The sequence below is a fragment of the Parambassis ranga genome, chromosome 5 (assembly GCF_900634625.1).
Source record: "Parambassis ranga chromosome 5, fParRan2.1, whole genome shotgun sequence".
Classification (NCBI taxonomy): domain Eukaryota; kingdom Metazoa; phylum Chordata; class Actinopteri; family Ambassidae; genus Parambassis; species Parambassis ranga.
The window spans coordinates 4,410,358-4,430,550 of record NC_041026.1 but is presented as its reverse complement, the minus strand read 5'-3'; the positions used below and the strand labels follow the sequence as shown (position 1 = coordinate 4,430,550).

General features: G+C 42.3%; 1 pseudogene; it reads right to left on the bottom strand.

Moving 5' to 3' along the window:
- Positions 1-10,545: 10,545 nt before the first annotated feature.
- LOC114435415 (uncharacterized) lies at positions 10,546-17,072 on the bottom strand (annotated as a pseudogene).
- Between the last annotated feature and the right edge of the window lie 3,121 nt (positions 17,073-20,193).

Sequence of the window (20,193 nt, the reverse complement as noted above, 5' to 3'; positions counted from 1 at the left end):
ATAAGGTTGATGCAGCCTCTAGAAAGCAGCTCCCTGTCATCAGACCTCAGTGAAAAAAACAGCAGCAGCTTGGAGGAGGTGATCTTACCTTCCACAGGCGTGGAGGAGACAGCCAGCAGAGAGGCCATGAAAACAGACGATAACACAAACTTCTCCATGTTCACTCTCCATTCACACTTTAACTGTGTGTGTGTGTGTGAGCAGGCAAGCAAATTTATACCCCCCCCCCCCAACCATGGTGACTCACATCCTGGCCCACACTGCATCAGGAGAGCTTTCAGACCTGCTATTGGCCAAACATAAAGTAAAGTCCATGTCACTTCCTTATGAAGATTCTCACTGATTGTAAAAGTGTTTATTTCTATTTTTTATTTTCAAATTTACACAAGTCCAAGAAAACATTATAAAAAACACTCAGTTTTTCTGCCATCTATTAACAAAGTAAAGTTATTTCACTGATGTTTTAGACTTTTATGACCTTGGATACACCGGCTTAAAGAAGCAGGAAGCAGTCCAGGGGAATACCAGTCACTCCACTTATGCCCCACACACACACACACACACACCTCCTTCACCCTGAAACAGAACCTGTGTCGTCTTTCATCTAACTGTCCACTAGGTGGAGCAACAGACTCACATTTTTCCCAGAACCGGCCCATGCCTCCTCTTTATCAAGTCAGATAAAAACAACAGCATATAACTTTTTAACTGTTCCATGCTGTATTTAGCAGCAACATGTTGAAGTGATGGTTTCCTTTCTGTCTTTCTCACATTGTCTAGGAGGACTGTGGCCCATTTTTCTTCCAATCATTGCTTTGGTTTCAGATTTTTTGGATAATTGTTTTAGTTACAGATAAGAATAAGGAAGCAGAGTTAAGAAATGAGCATTCTGAGCTCACACTGTGTAAAAAGTTCACCGTGATGCCCCTGCTGGATAGTGTTTGGTCACCTTAGCAAAGAGAACAGCTGAGCTGGATGTGAGAGGTTTGAATGTGCATGTATATAATGTACTAATGTTGTACATCTGCCTGTGTGTATTGGAAAGAACAAACTTGTGACCTTAAGGGAGATGTCCTGTGGTTTCATGTCTCATGAATAAAATCACAACAGCATCTGTTTCATCCGGTTTCAGCTGTTTTTAGCTTTTCTGAGAAAGGGCGTTACTCTGAAAACACCTAATAATATTTAACGTTTGGTTGATGTTTCAGGCCGACACCTTACAGCTAACACTGATTACTGATGGACACAACACATCCGGAAAGCTGTTTTTCTGAGTCTGAACAACGTGAGTCCGGATATATCTGGGTTGATTTCAAACCACCTCTTGGAGCCGGATCTAGCCGGATTGGCTCAAATCTGGCTCAGGTCTGAACGCAAATGCGGCTAGCGACGTCATACTTCCGGGTTCACGGGGACAGTGTCCGGGCTGCGTACAAAAGCTGTGTGTAAACATCCATTGAACTGCTAAAGACTCCAACCTGTCACCAATCCTGCAGAGCGGTGAGCCTTTATTCTGTTGTTCTGTGTGTGTTATTCATATTTGTATCAATAATGTTAGTGAAATTACACACAATTATTACGCTGTTTAAAACATGGACAATCAAATTTGTTTTAGGATGTGATCTGTGTGCAATAAGTGATGCAGTTGTCAGAGTGCATAGTTATGTTAGTTATGTTAACTTCATTGTAGAATTGTTTTGTTTGCTTAAACACATCCACACTGTAATAACAGAGGGAAAACGTTATACTGTTACAGAACGTTTAGTTTGTTTTCTCACGATTTCTTCACTTCTAAACACTGCTGTTAAGGGTGCGTTCAGTTTGCTCGATGCATCTGGTTTCTGTGTTTTTCCTGAAGATGAATAATGCAGGAAAAGAAGTCTGATTACATGCAAATTGTAACTAAGTCATATTTAGTCCCATGATCTGTATAGTACGTCAACAATAGGTTCCCAGTCAGTAAGTAACTTGGGTGTGTATTCTCTCCTAGGGCTGGACCATGGCCTCAGTGAAGGTGCAGGGCCTCCTCCTCCTCCTCCTCTCTGCTGTCCTGCTTCTGTCCATCAGTCCCACTGGATCTGAAGTGGATTCAGTGATGGACTGTTCAAAGTTTTTCCTTCAGCAAACTCCACCACATATCCCAGGAGTCTTAGAGAACGGGAACTTTCAGAACCAGAACCGATACAAAGTCAACAGAACCTTTGTGATGGTTTAAGACACTAATAAGAAGATTCCAGTGTTTTCTGCCTCCAGGTACACAGGATGTGATGGAGGAAGACCCAAGAAGGAACCCTGGAAGATTGAACCACAGTGTGTTTGTTTTACACATAAATGCTGCATCCACCTCTCAGTTTTATCCAGCAACTGTTTATTAAAATATCCAGTTATCAGTTATTTGGAATACATTTGTAAACATTTCATACAATTGACTGAAAAATATCCCTTCCCCACCCATCTGTCCCTGTCAGTACCACATCTGGTCCGTCTGAAAGACTGTGTGGGAATCCAGGGCAGTGCGTTACAGTGGTTTAGGTCATACCTGACAGGGAGAAGGTTTAATGTCCGAGTGGGGTGTGCTGAGTCCTCTGCTGCCCCTCTCACCTGTGGAGTGGCCCAAGGCTGACATGCTCCAGCTCTACTGCTGCCGCTCTCTCAGGTCAGCTGACCAGTCTCTCTTGGTTGTCCCCAAAACACAGAGAAAACTCAGGGGGGACCGTTCCTTCTCTGTCGCGGGTCCTAAACTGTGGACCGAACTGCCTCTGCACCTTAGTCAGATGGATTCTTTTATGGTTTTTAAGTCATCACTTAAATCACATCTTTTTACTTCGGCTTTCAACTCAGTTTGAGTTGTTGACTTTTTATTGTTCTTACTCCTGACTGGTGTTTTTATTGTACTGTTTTATATTCCTGTGTTTCATCAAATTGATGTTTATTCTATTAGTGATCTTATCTACTCTTGTTAGGCTGTGTACAGCACTTTGGCTGACCTTGTTGTTTTAAAGTGCTCTATAACTAAAGTTGGATCGGAAGCTAAAGACTCCAACTTGTTACCAAACCTGCAGGAGGATGAGTCATGGGATGAGTCATGATGCCGGTGCTCTGGCTCAGTGAGCTAACTAGTTAGCTGCTGTCTGTAACACAGGTCCATCCATTAATGTCTGATGAACATGAATCATAACATGTAGCTCTCAGCGTAAGTTCAGTCATGAAGACTCTATTCCACATCATTCACCTCTTATCTCTATCCCCTTCCCTCTTCACCATCCTAGCACTCTCCTTCACTGCACTGCACTCTGTCTAGTGACCTCCCACATAGTCAGGTGTTTAATAGATGGCACCTCCCTCACCAATCAGCTGTCGATCTGTCCCTCTCCTGCCCAATCATAACGTAGCAAGAGATTTAAAAGTCTCTGTCTCTTCTCCAGCTGTCTCCCAATCGAATCCGGCAACCCTCCTCCACCCCAAGCACCTCCCATCCTCGCAGTTCAAGGTCTCCCCTCTCTGCTCTCCTGCTTCTACACCACCATCAGGTCTAGACCCGGGGGGTCTTCGGATCAGCGGCCTCTCCGCTCGAGCTTTCCCCCCTTTCAGACGTGGTCCTCACGACGGGGTCTAGGAAGCCAATGCACATTCACAATTATTGTATTAATAAATTCTTTCTCATTCAGTTCGCTGAGTCTCTCATGATTGAAATGAATCTACAGCAGGAACACTGACAGTAAACATGCTGAATGCCTGTTTGTTATCAGCAGCCTCTCTGTTCACTTGATGCCCACAGCCTGCCTCATGACACACAGACCTGTCCATAGCTGCTTCTGGACTGAACATGGACATTAACTACACATGGTCCATTTTCATTTCAGATGATTTGATTATTTTAACCTGTTCAGATCCTTTGCAATGGAAATCAATCATATAGGAGTTTTGATAGATATCTGCCACTCTCAAAGGTGGTTCTAAACTATTCATTAAATGTACATGTAGATAATGTACTAAATTTGTACACTTGTTTTTATATTTATTGAAATGAACAAAAACAACATGTGACTTTATCTGAGATGTCTCATAGTTTCATTTCCCAAAGTCAGCTTTCGTTTGTATGTGATTTAAGTCAGTCTGTATCATATAATGTTATTCTGGTTCAAATGCATTTTAATTAGAATAAGTTTATATGTATGTATATGTGTAGTCTCTTACATTAGACTCAGAGAGTATTATCATATTTTCATAGTGTCAAAGCCAGAAGCTTCAGATGATGCCGATTGTTGTCTTATATATAATATAATATTAGGAAGTATGTCTTCTTAAGATCTTAAGATACTTATTCTTTTTCACTTTAACAACATAAAAACACACCTGCTGTTGCCTGCATCCATTTTACTTGATGCAGCGTTTGGGTTTCTTGGTCTACCGGACTGTAGCTGATATTGTTCCCACTGTGTCTGTCACACTGTGTAGTGCATCAACAACAGTTTCACAATTCATCAAAAAGTAACATGTCACTTTATCAGAGATGGCAGCTTGTATTTCATCCGGTTTCTTCGGCTGACGGTTCCTTCGTGTGGCTTTTCTGACAGATGGTAGTTATGTTTAACATGTACTTTTTGCCTCTCATGGTGCTGTTTCACGGTGGTTTCCTGACCAAAACCTGTGAATGTCTGTTTCCATGACTCAGCAGTGATGTGGTAAAGATCCCTTTACAGCAAACGTTGATTTCTGATGGACACAAACACTGCAGGTGTCACTCAGTCACCTTATTCTCCTGAAACACTCAAAGGTCTGACAGCAACAGTCACATTTATTCCTAATGAATATTCTAGACTCTAGATTATAAATTACCAAGAATTTCCAGAACACTTATGTTTCTGAGAAATGGTTAAGTGTGAAGTGTCACAGCATCATTGACACTTCAAAAAATAGACCCTTCACTTCTCATGAACCGACCTCACTCAGAACTTCCTCATTAGGTTCAGCTTATATTAGAGGACGACCCTCTCAGCTGAGTCTTGTCCTCGCTGCTGTGTGAAGCTAAAGACTCGACTTGTTACCAAACCTGCAGAACGGTGAGAAGTTTGTTCATATTCCATAATTCATGTTGTTGTGCAGAGTTCATCGTTTAAAGTTCTGCTTTATATTTTTGATGTCATTCTGGTTGTTTAAAAATATATATATAATAATATAATAAAATGCATTTTTCTACAGATTATAGATTAAATTAAATAATTATTAGGTGTTATTTCTACTCTTTATCGTTTTCTAGCTTTATTTGTACAGCACAGTTTATACAGTGGACATTTCAAAGCGCTTCACAGTAAAAATAAATCATTAAAAAGACATAGTAATGCAGAGGTTTACAATAAAAAACAAAAATGTAATATTCATCATTAAGTGTGAGTGCAGATAAAAGAGTTTAAAACCATCACAGAGCCTCATGACGTCATGTGGGAGAATACTCCAGGTCTTTGCTGCATGTAACTGAAATGCTGCTTCACCCTGTTTGGTTCTAACTCTTGGAGAGAGATGACCTTAAAACTGGAGAAATGTGGTTAAACCTCCTGGTTTGGGTCAGGACCTGAGCAGCTGCCCGGTGAGCAAAACCATTACAGCAATCTAACCTGCTGGAAACGAGTGTAGGCCTTGTGTTATCATCATTTCTCTGACCTTTCTTTAGGTGATAGTGGCTGATGATGTTATGAATATAGTCATAATCTGAGTTCATGATGACACCAGGATATCTTATTTAACTCTTAGTCAGAGAGAGGGGGTAAGGTAGGAGCTCTCTCTCATGCTTAAAAACACAAGTCTGTTGAGCTGAGGAGGAACCAGAATCCGTCCAACAGCTAAGCGCCGAGTCCGAGTCCGCCTGATGAGTCTCCATGTGTGCAGGCCTAGCCTGGGGCGATTCAGTTAGCTCTGAATGGTGCAGTGTGGACTTGTATATTATGTGTGTCATCTGCATAGAGTAGGATACTTTACAGTTTTGCATTATTCGGCCTAATTAGAGGTAAAGATCGAACAAGTAAATTATTAAGATGGATAAACGTGACACTGTTGGTTCAAATGAAGCTTGTTATAATGCATAATGTGGATGTGGTTAAACACATCCACATTATGCGTTATAATAAGCTAATAATATTAAAGAACCAACCTGTTTGTCGTTTATTGCGTAACAGCAACAAGATGTTGTCTCAAATTGTTGTAAATCATGGCATTCCAACATCTGAAGTTTGAGAATATAAAATGGCCGCCCTCACACTGCTGATGAGTATGCATGCAGTCTGTATATAACACAACAGGAGGCACAGTGACACACACACAGAACACAGCCACTCACATAATGTAAAAGGTGTGAATGCTGCTGGCGACACGTTTCTTTTCTATGAAAAACTCAGAATGAGTCACTGAGTTATTTATAATGATGTGTGTTAGCAGTCGGGTCATGTGACACATTGTCGGTAAGAAGGGCTTAAAAAACATGCTGGCTGTGAAACACAGAGTGTAGCAGGACATCCTGGTGCTTTTAACACACAGCATCTGACATGTGTACTCAGTTTTTAATACATGCATGGCTGCATCTTACACATCCACATTTTGGTCATCACTTCCTGGTTGTTTGTTAGACTGTAGTCATGTAATATAATTAGTCATGTAACTGTCATCATTACAAAGAAAGAAAGACATTTCAATGCACTATGAATATTTTATGACTTATTAGTGTAAATATCTGTAAGAAATTAAAGGACCACCTCAAACTCAACTTTGGAATGTTCAATATTTCAGTGTAGCTAGTTCAGTTTTGGACCTCTGCTGCTAACAGTGCAGCTTCATACAGTTCAGCTTGTATCACCTGTAAGTCCATGAAGTTGCTGAACTCAGGTGTAATAAATGATTTAATTCTCTTCTAAACTGATGTTACAGTTCTGGACCATGGCCTCAGTGAAGGTGCAGGGCCTCCTCCTCCTCCTCTCTGCTGTCCTGCTTCTGTCCATCAGTCCCACTGGATCTGAAGTGGTGGATTCAGTGATGGACTGTTCAAAGTTTTTCCTTCAGCAAACTCCACCACATATCCCAGGAGTCTTAGAGAACGGGAACATTCAGGACCAGAACCGATACAAAGTCATCTGCCAGACTTTATCTGACCAGAGAACCTTTGTGACAGTTTATGATACGAATAAGAAGATTCCAGTGTTTTCTGCCTCCAACTACACAGGAAGTCTTGGTAAAAAACCCAAGGATCCCAGGTGGTTGATTGAACCACAGGTGTGTATGTTATCCTGCGACTGTTTTTTGTAAACTGATGGATATTTGTAAAATATCCATCAGTTATTACATTTTAAAACATTTAAACATGATTGAAATATTATCCCTGTTATCTTCAAAAATGTCTTTTAGAGCCCTCTTGTGGTCATTATGAGGGTTAGGGCTTGTTAATAATGCCTTTCCCAGCATCCTGGGTGAAGGTCTGGAGAAATATTGTCACCATTCACCCCTTTCTTCCCTATTTACAGACTTATATGTTTGGACTTTGGTCCCTCTGACAAACTAATAAGAATAATATCTAATAATAATCATATTTAATAATAATATGGAAGAAGTTGACTCCAGTTGTCAGATGAAAAACAGCTGCTAATTCTACTGCTCATTTTTAGTTTATTCTACATAACTTTGGTGGAACTATTGTACATTTAATCTGTTTTTATATTCACACTCTTACAGCTTGAGGATCGAACTGATGACAGGAATATGAGGGAAGCAGACGTAAGTCAGACCTACAACCATCAGGCTGTGTTCATTGATTACAAAAACAATCAAAGTTATGACAGAGGACATTTATTACCAAGCTCTTATGGACTTACTGAAACAAACAAACAGTCTACATTCACTCTGACCAACATTGTTCCTCAGATAGGTTCATTCAACCAGGGGAGCTGGAACAGGTGGAGACGTGTATCCAATGTGTTATGGATAAATTCTGCCGTGACAACAATAATAAAATAGAAGCCTTTGTAGTAATCGGAGCAGTGCCCGGCACCACCCTCCTCAATAACAAGGTTAATATTCCTTCCAAGATGTGGACAGCGTTCTGCTGCTACAGCAAGAGTAAGCAGAGGTGGCTGGCAGGTGCACACTGGGGTAAGAACGAGGAAGAGACACCAATACATACTATCGACAGACGAAGACTTTGGCAGAGCTCTCTGCAGAACTGGGAAAACAATTTGATCTGTTTCCTGTAACACAATGTCCTCTTCACACAACTGTCACTGAGTTGTATCCACAACTAAAACGTACATGCATGTGCCACCACGTATTCCAACTCCGTCTGCTCCTCCTACAACTCCCTCTACTACGTTTGTTCCAACCAGCACTGCAAGTACCACATCTGCCCCCCTTAGTTCCACATCTGCCCCCCTTAGCACCACATCTGTCCCTTTCAGTACCCCTTTTAGTTTCAGCCCTGCTTTTGACCCCTTTGCCTATTCTAGGAAGCTGATGTGTAGAGGTGCATGCGTAGGTCTAGGCTAGCATCTTCTGGAGAAGAAGATACATGGTCTGAAGTTGTGCGTAACAGTAAACTGTGTTCTCACTGCTCTCAGCAGCTCTTCAGGCATCGGGTCAGAAACGTTTCCGTCACAAATATTTCTCTGACTACTGAGGCATCAACTCAATATTCTACTCCATCACTCGCCCTGTTATTCACTTGAATACAAGTTTTGATTTGAACTTTCCTTCTTTGTCCAACACTCGCATTAGTACATAGTTTCTTTGAGAATTATCACCATTAATTTCAATAGCAAGTTTTTTGATAAATGTCTCTTATTTTCCAAATATGATCGTGTTTATATTTTTTGGAATAATCTTTTTAATTTTTAACTTCTTGATGACAAATTACATCCAGGTGTAAATGCATGTGTGCTTCTTTGTTACTGTAACAGTCTCTTTATAATCACATGATCAATAATCCATTAAAGACTGATGCTCTCCAGTTTTGGTCAACCCTTCCGTAAAGTAAACAATTATTTGTTCAGCTTTAGTTTTGCTAATAATCTCCAATAGAACTATAACAGTATGTTTATTGATAATGGTAATTTAGTGATGTAGATTTCAGGTGTAGTACCTTTTTGACCAGAAGGGGCTGCTGTGGTGACTCTTTTAAAATTAACCATATTCAACACATGGAAACAACAACATGAGCCGATCTGAGCCGAGCCGAGCCGAGCCATACTGGGAACTTCCACTAAGAGAACAGCTCATTGAAGTTTCGAAGTTTTCAAAGCAACACTCATACCCCTACACAACGAGCCAGAGTCATGCTGTGCTGCAGATGCGTTAGTTGCGTTCAAATTTTTAATCAGATTAAACATTATGCTGGATTATTCCGCATTAACTTTGACAGCCCTGGATTTAATGTTTGTGTTTAACTATTTTAAGTGTTAAAGATAAACGGTTGTCTTATGGAACAGACAGTTTGGATTCAAGAAGAACTATATGCTACATTTAAAGACCTTGTATGCTGTATGTTGGGGCTCAAGAGGAGTGAATGAACCGAGTGCAACCAGGTGCTTCATCAGAAGCTCTACACACACCCTCACTATCATGTTGTGGTGCTGTGCTTTTTTATTATATCAGAGACATCACAGATAGACTCTGGACCATGAGCCTTGTCCTGCAGGCTGGACAGGAGACCACTGACTGAATCTCTAATACAAACATCTATCAACAAACTAAGCAAGGATCAGCTGCTGTCTGAGTCCTCAAACTGATACATGAATACATACTTCTGTTAAAACAACTAATTTTTATTTTGGGATTAACAACCACAATAAATGAGCATCTGTTTGTTAATTTAAAATATCTGAGTTTTTCAATACATTTCTATATTTGGATGGATTAAACTTTTCTTTTGTTTAATGTATTTAAATGTAGGGACTGCAGAATTTCCCAGCATGCACTGTGCTCTGTGCAGCAGGTGAGTTTAAAGAAAAACAGAGAGGGGGATCTGTCTACGTTCATGTTTATTAAAATGTATTTTATTGTAATAAAAATAAATAAACATATCAACATATATCTATACATATACATTAAATATACAAATCAATTTATCTATAAATACATAAAATAAATAAAAATAAATAAAAAATAAATAAATAAATAAATAATAAATAAATAAATAAAACAAATAAAATAAAGTAAAAGTAAAATAAAGTAACTTTAGCATGTTTTCAAGCTTTGACTCTGATGTCCATCAGTTGTGTCTGTCCACACCATGACAGCCTTCCTCTTGCAGGTCCTGTGAGTCCATCTGAGGCCGGAGGAGATAAAGTCCCTTTAACAGATGTGTGTGAGTGAAGCTGCTGTCCTCTCTGTTCACAAAGACCCCCTAAGCAAGGCACCTAGAGTGGAGGGACTTTACTGACCTGGAAGCAGAAGAGACGAGACAGATGTCAAACACCTGTCTCCCAAACATCTGTCGGCCATCAGGTAAAAACAACTAAAGACTTTTGACTCACTTTTGATTTTTGGCGCTTTGACACAAAGATGTAAACCAGATCCAACACAGAGGACAACAAGGACCAGGAAGACCACCAGAGGGATCAGCCTGCTCCGATGAGACGAACCACCAAGATCTGAGAGACAGAGACGAAAACCACTGAGACTGAAATCCACTAAAACTGGAACATTGAGGTGAGTGTCTGCTGCTTTACACCTAAAAATGTAATAACACAGCAACAAGTCCACAGACAGGCTGAACAGTAGTCTCTGTTTAACTGATTCAAACAGCAGATGCACTAAAGCTGAGCCGCCATCTTGGATTTTGAGAGCAGCTGTATGGAGCTGTAAACATGACTCGTCCTGTTCTTTTAAAATGTGAGCTTCAGATTTCTGATCCTTCAGTCTCACCATTCAAATCCTCCTTTGGACCAGTAGTCTGGAGGTTTGTGGAGAACAGTGTCATCTCTGTTGTCCCTGTTTTAGTCAAGTCTCTGTCTGGAAAAACGAAAGAGTCCAAATTATTGATAAAAAACGTATTTTAACAAAAGGGATTAAATCAATACAACTCTTATTTTCTGTTGCTCACCAATGATCAGACTAACAGTTGATGACTGAGTCCATCCCTTTAACTTTGGGATGTAGCATCTGTATCTTCCTTCATCTTTCTCTGAGACATTGAAGATTTTGAGCGATATGTTTCCATGTTTGAGTTCGTCTTTGAACATCATGGTCCTCCCTCTGTACTCCTCCATCTGCAGGTCCAGGACCTCTCCAGCATCCCTGTACTGATGGACATACTCCTCTCAGTCGGTCTCTGGGGTCAGGCGGCAGGTCGGGCTTTAACCACTCCACTGTCCGCTCTGCCAGGTTTAACTCAGGATCCACTTGACATGTCAGGATGACATCATCACCTGGAGCAGCTGTAACGGTCTTAGGTAAGCCGATGATCCAATACTGACCTGAGAAAGGAGGACATTTTGAAACCTAAAAAATTCAGTTTGAATCTGAAAACAAAAAATCTGAAAGTGAAAAAATAAAACGCTAAATCTGAAAATATTTATTGAAAGAAAATCAACATCAAATTTTAGTGAAAGGAAGTGGGTACGGTGTGTACCGTTGGTGCTGTAAGCGCTCTCGACACACAGAATATGCCCTGTGACAGCAGGAAGGTTTGTAATGTTTTACATGTTTATTTATGCAGTACACTTATAAAACAGCAAGATTAGGTGAATATGCCCTTATGTCTGTCACAACCTGGTGTTGATTTCTGGTTTTCCTTGTTTTGGGTGTTTAGTTTAATCTTTGTTTGGTTATTTTCCGGTAGTCCTAGGGCTAGTGTTTTTGTTTCTCTGGGTTTTTCTTTAGGCCTTGTGTTTTGTTGTCCTTGTGGTGTTCGCCTTGTCTTGGGCTTCCTGTTTTAATTTTATTAGTCCTGTCCACCTTGTGTGTTGTCTTGAGTTTTACTTCCTGTGATTTTCCGCCTTGTGTGATTACCTGCCCTGCCCTCATGTGTGCCACTTGTGTCTCGTTGTCTTCCCTGGTCCTGTGTAGTCTTTGTCTTGTCATCCATGAGGTTTGTGTCTAAACTTTGTTGAAGCGCTGGCTCCAGGTTTTTCGTGCCATGTTTTGTATTTTGTTCTGGTTTTGCCTTGCCTTGTCGATTTGCCACGCTCCATGTGAGTTTAAGTCTTGGATTTTTACTTTGTGCCCTCCTGGCACAGAATAAAGACTAGTCTCGCCTTTTAACCTGCCTGCTGAGTCCTCCCACATCACAAACCCTGACAATATCACAGAAAAGACATGACTGCTCTGTAAAACACTGAGTTATAATCAGAGGTTAATGCACTAAAAAAGATTAGATTTCATTACAGTGTAGAAGTAAGGAGCCACAGAGTAGAAGTATGATCTTACCTTCCACACATGTGAGGAGGAAGATTTGTAGAAAGTGATCAGAGTCACAGCAGAAAGAGAGAACACTGCCCATTGAGTGTCAGCGTGTGAAGCAACACAGAGAGGCTGTGTGAATTTAACTCTGAAACCGCTCCGCCCACTGAGATTCACTACAGGCAGCACGAGACTTCCGCCAGTGACGTAGCTCAGTGTGGTTTTGCCACATGAAAACGCCACCTGGCACGTGGCAAAAAGTGGAGCCACCCCCTGTATACACGTGTGTGTGTATAAATATGTTATAAATAACACCTGTATACACGTGTGTGTGTGTGTGTGTTCATATGTTCGTAAAAGTTCATCAATGTCAATATAAAAATTATTTCTAACAACGTTAATCAGATTACATAAAATATTGATTTCCAAGTAGGTTACTGTTTGTGTGAATGGATCAATGAAGGACATTGGCTTAAACACTTTGTAGAACGCTTCTTCGTCCATTTCATTGTATTAGTTTAGTGGTAAATTTGCCACATCCAATATGGCGGTCACGCTGACGTACCGAAGCGACTGGCCAACCCGCTCAATAGGCTTGTATAGGTATATATGTCTATGACTGCACCACATTGAGCCAGCAGCTCCACCCACTTTACTGTCTGTCTCCATAAATCCACCACAACCACTAGGGGCAGATTAGGGCACGTTGACCTGCAGCCAGGGTGGAGGCAGCTGAGGATGTGGTGTAGAGAACGCTGACTGGGAAGGAGCAGGTCTGAAGGTGAGGCAGGAAATGTAAGAACACTGCATCACAGTGAATTAGTGAAGCCACCTGCTGCCACCATGTAATATCTGCAGAAATAGTTCATATCCATCATGGACCCTCAACACCACCTCAGAAGCTGTGTTGATGACAAAGTGAGTTAGGGAGACGTAAGCTAGCACAGGTCGGCAGGTTGGCCATGCAGTATTAAGATTCAGAATAACTGAATACAGTGAATATTTTCGTCTACTTACGAATCAGGGGTTACTGAAAAAATGTGGGTGAATAATGTGGGTGTAAAAATATGAGTGAGTGGCATAAATGGCTTACAGTGTTGATCAGGGTGGCTTATTGGAAAGTGTAGATATCTGTAGATAATGCAGTGTGATCCTGGGGAAATCAATCCAGCTAGAGCGGGATTTGGGCCGTATCTGGATATATCCTGAGTTTATATTTCTGAGTGTGAACACTGTGAATCCTGCTTTATCCAGCTTGATTTCAATCCACCTCATGGAGGGGATCTATCCGGATTGGCTCAAATGTGGCTCAGGTCTGAACGCAAATGCAGATACCGAATCCGGCTAGCGATGTGGTACTTCCGGTTAGCGACATGCTACTTCCGGTTAGCAACACAGGACAAAAACCCACACGACGCATGCACACACGCGGTCCTACCATGGCCTGAATGGACTCTGTATATCACAAGGCGCCACCTAGTGGTTTGGAGGACTGCAAACAAGCCGGATTAAGCCGGATTGAGTGCGGACACGTTTGTGTGATAGCCAGGTTTGAAAATGGGTCTGAATGTATCCAGCTTAAAGACTATCCAGATACAATCCTACTCTAGCTGGACTGACTTTCTCCAGTGTGAACGGGGCCTTAGCTATAGCTGTATGCACTGACAGTGATAGCAAGCAGAACATTTCACGTCCTGGAAAAGTCTATACGTCATAAATAAGAGAGGTGTGTCAGACACATTTAGTTCAGCTTCAGTCTCACTCAGATACCCGCACCGAAACCTCACCCCCCCCCCACTTTTATAAAGCTTGCTACACCCCTGGCGATCAAACCGGTTAGTAGACAATCCACAGCCACCGCGGGTGTGGCTAAGCATGTGCAGACTTGATGTATGATACACAAGTTTTCCCTGCAGTCACACTGAAGGGTGTTGGTACTGCAGCTGCTCTGTGGTATTACAGCATGTGACTGTGTCTGTTTCCTCGGTGCCAGCAGCAGTTTAACATTCAAACTCCGATATATTCAAGCAAGCGCTTGGCCACAGCCCCTGCGGCTCAATGTAGACTACTGTAACACTACAGGCCACGTGTGGTTATGCTGATCACACCATGATCACCAGCTGAAATAAGCCTTTTAAAATTCCCCAGCAAAATATATACTAGAAGTAGAAGTGCTACATCATCAATCCTACTTCAGTGAAAGTCTTAAGTCTGACAATATCTAGGTGGTGTCATGTTGATAAAGAGTGCAGATGTAGCTCCTGGTGATACTTCTGCTTCTACAGATGTCTCTATTAGTAACTCCCTGCCAGCAGCTCTTTCTTTGAGGCCCACATGAATGCTCTGCTATGTCCACCAATCATTTCTGGGCCCTCTAAATTCAGTCATATCTTTTAAATACCCCCTGGTGGCTCAGCTCAGCAGAGGCTGACTCTGGATCCATGTTAATGGTCAGGTTAGCTGCAGAGGACAGGTGGCCAGAGACAGTCTATCTACTGCTGAGCTGCCGCCAAACACCAGCTCTGCTGTCACTGGAGCTGATGGAGCCAAGTAAATATGAAGAACGCTGCATCACAGTGATTTATTGAAGCCAAACTCACTGTCACAGTGGAATATCTGCTAATTCATATCCATCGTGTGTCCTGTTCACCTCAGCAGCTAGTGTTACGTTGTTAATAAAGTTAGAGGCAAACTGTTTGAGTGTGTTTCTGGTGGATGCATATAAAATTCCACAATTTCCTTGAGGAGGTTTTGATTAGGATGAAGGTGAGGAAGACAAAAATGATAAAAAAGCAAAAGACAGAGCAGAAGGAGCGCTCTCTGATTAGTTTCCTACAATCTGCTGCTCTGTGTCATGTGATGGCACAGAGCACAGTGCATGCTGGGACACTCTGCAGCTCCTTCAGGACCTACATTTAACAGTATAAAAGTTCCGTCCAAATATAATGAAATGTTTGATAAATAATTTAAAAAAATCAATGAGCACAATTTGTCATTAAACAGCTGATATGACCTCTTCATATTATCTACTAAGGTTAGCATGCTAACCAGCTAGCTAGCAGTGAATGGACTCCCTGGTTTAATGACCCTCTGAGTCACCTGTGGACTCACACAGCACAGCATGCTGACAGGACCTCAGAGCTGAAACCACAGCGCCCCCAGCTGGACAAAGGACTGTGCTACCACAGCTTGTTGCTGCTCTAACCCAGTGGGGGGAGTTAGTGGTGGTTAGAAAGTGAAACACATGAGGCAACAGAGAAAAGTGAACACACCACTCACGTGGTTGCAGCAGCTTTGACTCTGATGTCCATCAGTTGTGTCTGTCCACACCATGACAGCCTTCCTCCTGCAGGTCCTGTGAGTCCATCTGAGGCCGGAGGAGATAAAGTCCTTATAACAGATGTGAGTGAGTGAAGCTGCTGTCTTTACTGACCTGGAAGGAGAAGAGACGAGACACATGTCAAACACCTGTCTCCCAAACATCTGTCGGCCATCAGGTAAAAACAACTAAAGACTTTTGACTCACTTCTGATTTTTGGAGCTTTTTTTATTTTGGGATGAAACATCTGTATCTTCTTTGATCTTTCTTTGAGACATTGAAGATATGTTTCCTTGCTTCAGGTCGTCTGTGAACAGCGTCGTCCTCTTGATGAACGTCTCCAACTTCATGTCAGGGACGTCTTCAGTGTCCCTGTACAGATGGACGTACTCCACTCGTTTCAGTCGGTCTCTGGGGTCAGGTTTCAGGTCGGGGTCGGACCACTCCACCGTCAGCGGCTCAACATTCAGCTTCGGCTCCACGTGACACGGCAGGATGACATCATCACCTGGAGCAGCCACGATTGGCTCAAGTGAGCCGACGACCTCATACTGACCTGAAGAGGGAGGAGGACACATTTAATTCATGTTCAGGGACAATTTAGAGACAGAGACAATGTCCAACTTTACAGCAGAAACTCAGATTAAGTCTTTGAGTGACAGGTCAGTGTGACTCATCAGTATTGATCAAACAACAAATACTGCTGGTGTTTATGTAGTGAGTCAGACAGTCAAGCTCTCAGAGTGTTTGGACCAGACCAGACCTGACCTGCCTTTAAACTGACTCACTTATGATGAAGAGTTCTGTATTAAACATCTGGATTAGGACTGTATAAGCCTCTTCACCAGGACACAACAGCTTCAGCTAAAGACAGAGACTGGATCTGTGCTACCTCAGACTGAAACCTGGTCAGATAAAACCTGGCCTCTGTTCCCACAGTGTGATATTCATACTCTGATGGACTGTCCTGTTATAAACACCATGAAACAAGGTTTCACCTTAAACATTAGCATAGTTGATGCAGCACATGTTTTCTGTTGTCTGCTGTTAACACGTGGGGAAAAAACAAGCAGGAGAATAACAGACACATTTAAATCAGTCGCTTCTTTCTGTGCTAATCACACAGATTCTATCCTCCATGTTTAACAGGTAATAGAACATAAAACCTGTTATCTGACTGAAAACTGATTAAAGATGATAATATATCATTAAAGTGTCAAAATAAGTAGCAGTATGATCTTACCTTCCACACATGTGACGATGAGAATGAGTAGAAAAGTGATCAGAGTCAGAGCAGAAGAGAGAAAACCGTCCTCACTGCCCATTGAGATCCACAGAGTGTCAGCGTGTGAAACAACCCAGAGGCTGTGTGAATATATAACTCTGAAACCACTCCACCCACAGAGACTAACTACAGGCTGAGACTTCAGAGACTCCGCCCACATTATTGAAATGTCTGTTTCTATGAAACACCACAGCAGGCAAACAATAACAATCCACATAATTATTTCTGCTCTTATATAAAATAATCATAGAATAAAATCAATGTGTGTCCACAGACTGAGTGATCAGATATTTTATGAGACGACTTGTTTTCATCATTTTACAGTCTGATCACAGACAGAGACCTGCAGGAAGGATCCATTTAATGCTCAATCATTTTGTTGGTGATGAGTGTTTATGAATGATACTGACAGCAGTGATCAGCCTGTCAGAGAGACATGTCAACAGACTCAACAGAAGGCGGCCATGTTACGGGAGAGGACCTGGACTCTCTGACAGAGGATGTGGTCCAAATTAAAGACTATACTGGACTGTCCCTCTCACCCGCTCCACACTGCTGACCAGCTACAGGAGCTCTTTCAGCAACAGACTCCAACTCCCACGATGCACCACTGAGAGACACAGGAAGTCATTCCTGTAGTCAAACTGTTGAAGGTTATACCGTAGTAAATATGTTCTCTTTACCTCAGGGATGTAAACAGCTGTGAGCTTGTGCACATCTTTACCTTTTATAAGACCATGTGGACTTATGATTTACTGATGAAAACACACACGAGGAGATGGAAATATATTCACAACAACAACGTGAAACCAGGAGTGACCTCACACAGCTCCCATCCAGATGTTTGCTGCCTGCTGGATGACAGCCTGTAGAATGGACAGATGTTCAGTCAGTGAGAAACACGCTGGAATCATCACACTGTTGTTCAATCACAATCACATCTACAGATACAAGCTCCTTATAATGTTTATAGATAAGAAAGAGACGTGAAGCTTAGTATTAATTGTGGCCAGGTGAGTTAATTCCTCCCAGCCGCTGGGGCATTCTCTTGTTGTCTTGTGCTGATTGGTGGCGCCGTACCTATTTCAGCAGGCAGGTGGTCTCTCTCTCGCGAGAGACGCAGCAGTAGCAACGGTGTCTGCGGGGCCGTGGTGTGGTGCGTGACTTTTTGCAGAGTGCGCTGTGGCAGCGTGTGTGCGGCGGGGCTGCGGTCCTCTTTCTGCTGGGATTCCACCTGTGGCGCTGGTTCGGTGAGTTGCCGCACTCCGGTGATAATTAGATCTCCCTGCTCTCTGATCTGCAGTGGTGGCGGCGGGACCGGCTCACCAGAGATCAGCGTGGCCACACAGCGCGGTGTGGATTTCCTCCCCCTCTGCTTCATCATTGCACCAGCAGGTGCTGTCTGTTCTGGTCCTGATCTGTGCTGTCGTAACAGTACTGGACTTCCTTCGTGGATTCTGGGCCAGCGGGTTTATCCACATTTAATTGGAACTGTGTTGATGGGTGTTTGGATTCTTGTTTGGGTTAATTGTCTGTTATTTCTGATTGTTTTGATTGTTCTATAGGCTTAGGCCTAATCTTTACTTAATATATATTGAATTAGGTTATATTTTAGTTGTAGCATACGTGTTTATTTTACTTTATTTTATTTATTTGTGATTAGTTATTGGGTTATTCCCCTTTTTCATTTTTGGTTTGGTTTTTCTGTTTCTTATTATTGTTGCCTTGTTGATGTGGTTGGGTCCCTTTGGTCTGTGATTATTTCTCTTTAGTGTTGCTGTACAGGAGCTGTGGCCCAGCGGTGCTGGTCCCCCTTCCCTGGTGCTGGGTTTTCTTCACGTCATTTCGTTTAGTGTAGTGTCACAGGTGTGTAGGTTGATCCCTTCTTGGTTTGTTCCTCTTCCCCCGGTGAGCCTCAGCCTTGTCAGCGTTTCCTTTTATTTTTCCAGGGCCTCAACCCATCTCCTTCTGTGAACTGACAACACATTTGATTATTGATTTTAAACTTGGTTTGCTGCAGCTAATTTTATTCTTTTGGAATTAAATAATTTTGTGGTACACGTTCCTCGCCCTGTGTGTGACTCGAACCTGTGTGCCTTCCTTATCCTGGGTTTGAGGTCTCCACCTCCCCAGGTGGCGTTGTTAGCAACTTAAGTAGTCTCCCCCTTCCTCCTGAGCTCCGTCACATAATAATACTGTATTTTCTGCTTGTATTCTGATCATGACATCACAACTTTGCTAAAACAAAAGCTTGTGTTGGTTCCCCTGCTTCCACATGTTTGTGGGCGGTACAGGTGAGCACATCTAATAACCCCTCCCAGTAGTGCTCCAGTGCAGCCTAGGCACTGTGCAGGCAGAGAGACCGAGCATATTTCAATTATATTTTTTCTGTGTGTTTAGAAACCACAACAGTCATCTGTACGAATGAAGCCATCAAACAAGATCCAGTTGCTGCAGTCTTTCTGGCAGAAGACAGGCCAAGCTCATGTACACCAGCACTGTTCATAATATGTAATTAACAAGCGTTCACCTTTCTCTGGTGCCTCATGTGTTCACTTCTACACCACCAAACTCCCCACAGTGGGGATCAGTAAGAACTGTGTTGGAGCAGCAACAAGGTGGTAAATATATCTGTGGATGCTCTCATTCATCCAGGTCATAGTCATTTCCAAGAGTTTAATTCGAGGCAACTGGACTCAAGGATTGTTTTTTGAAGATGTTTCGCCACTCCCCCAAGTGGCTTCTTCAGTTCTACTACTTTTCTGGTTGGGAATCTTATGTGTTCAGGACCTCTGTGGGTGGATACGGATATTCCCGACAACAACGTCTCTGTCGAGGGATTTCAGACGGTTCAAGCTGACGGATTGCACCGAGTGGTAAGCGGAGAGGTGGTGGACTTCCTGTTTTTGTTAACAACAGATGGTGCAATCCCGGTCATATTACAATCAAGGACCGTATCTGTAGCCCCAACATTGAACTGCCAGGGCTGCTTTGAGACAACAGACTGGGAGGTGCTCTGTGAGCCGCTTGGTGAGGACATTTATGGGCTTACAGGGTGCATCACAGACTACATCAATTTCTGTGGTGACTGCAACATCACAACAAGGATTGTAAAATGTTACCCAAACAACAAGCCCTGGGTAACAAAGGACATTAAAGCCATCCTCAATGAGAAGAAGCAGCTTTCAGAGGTGGCAACAGGGAGGAGCTGAGG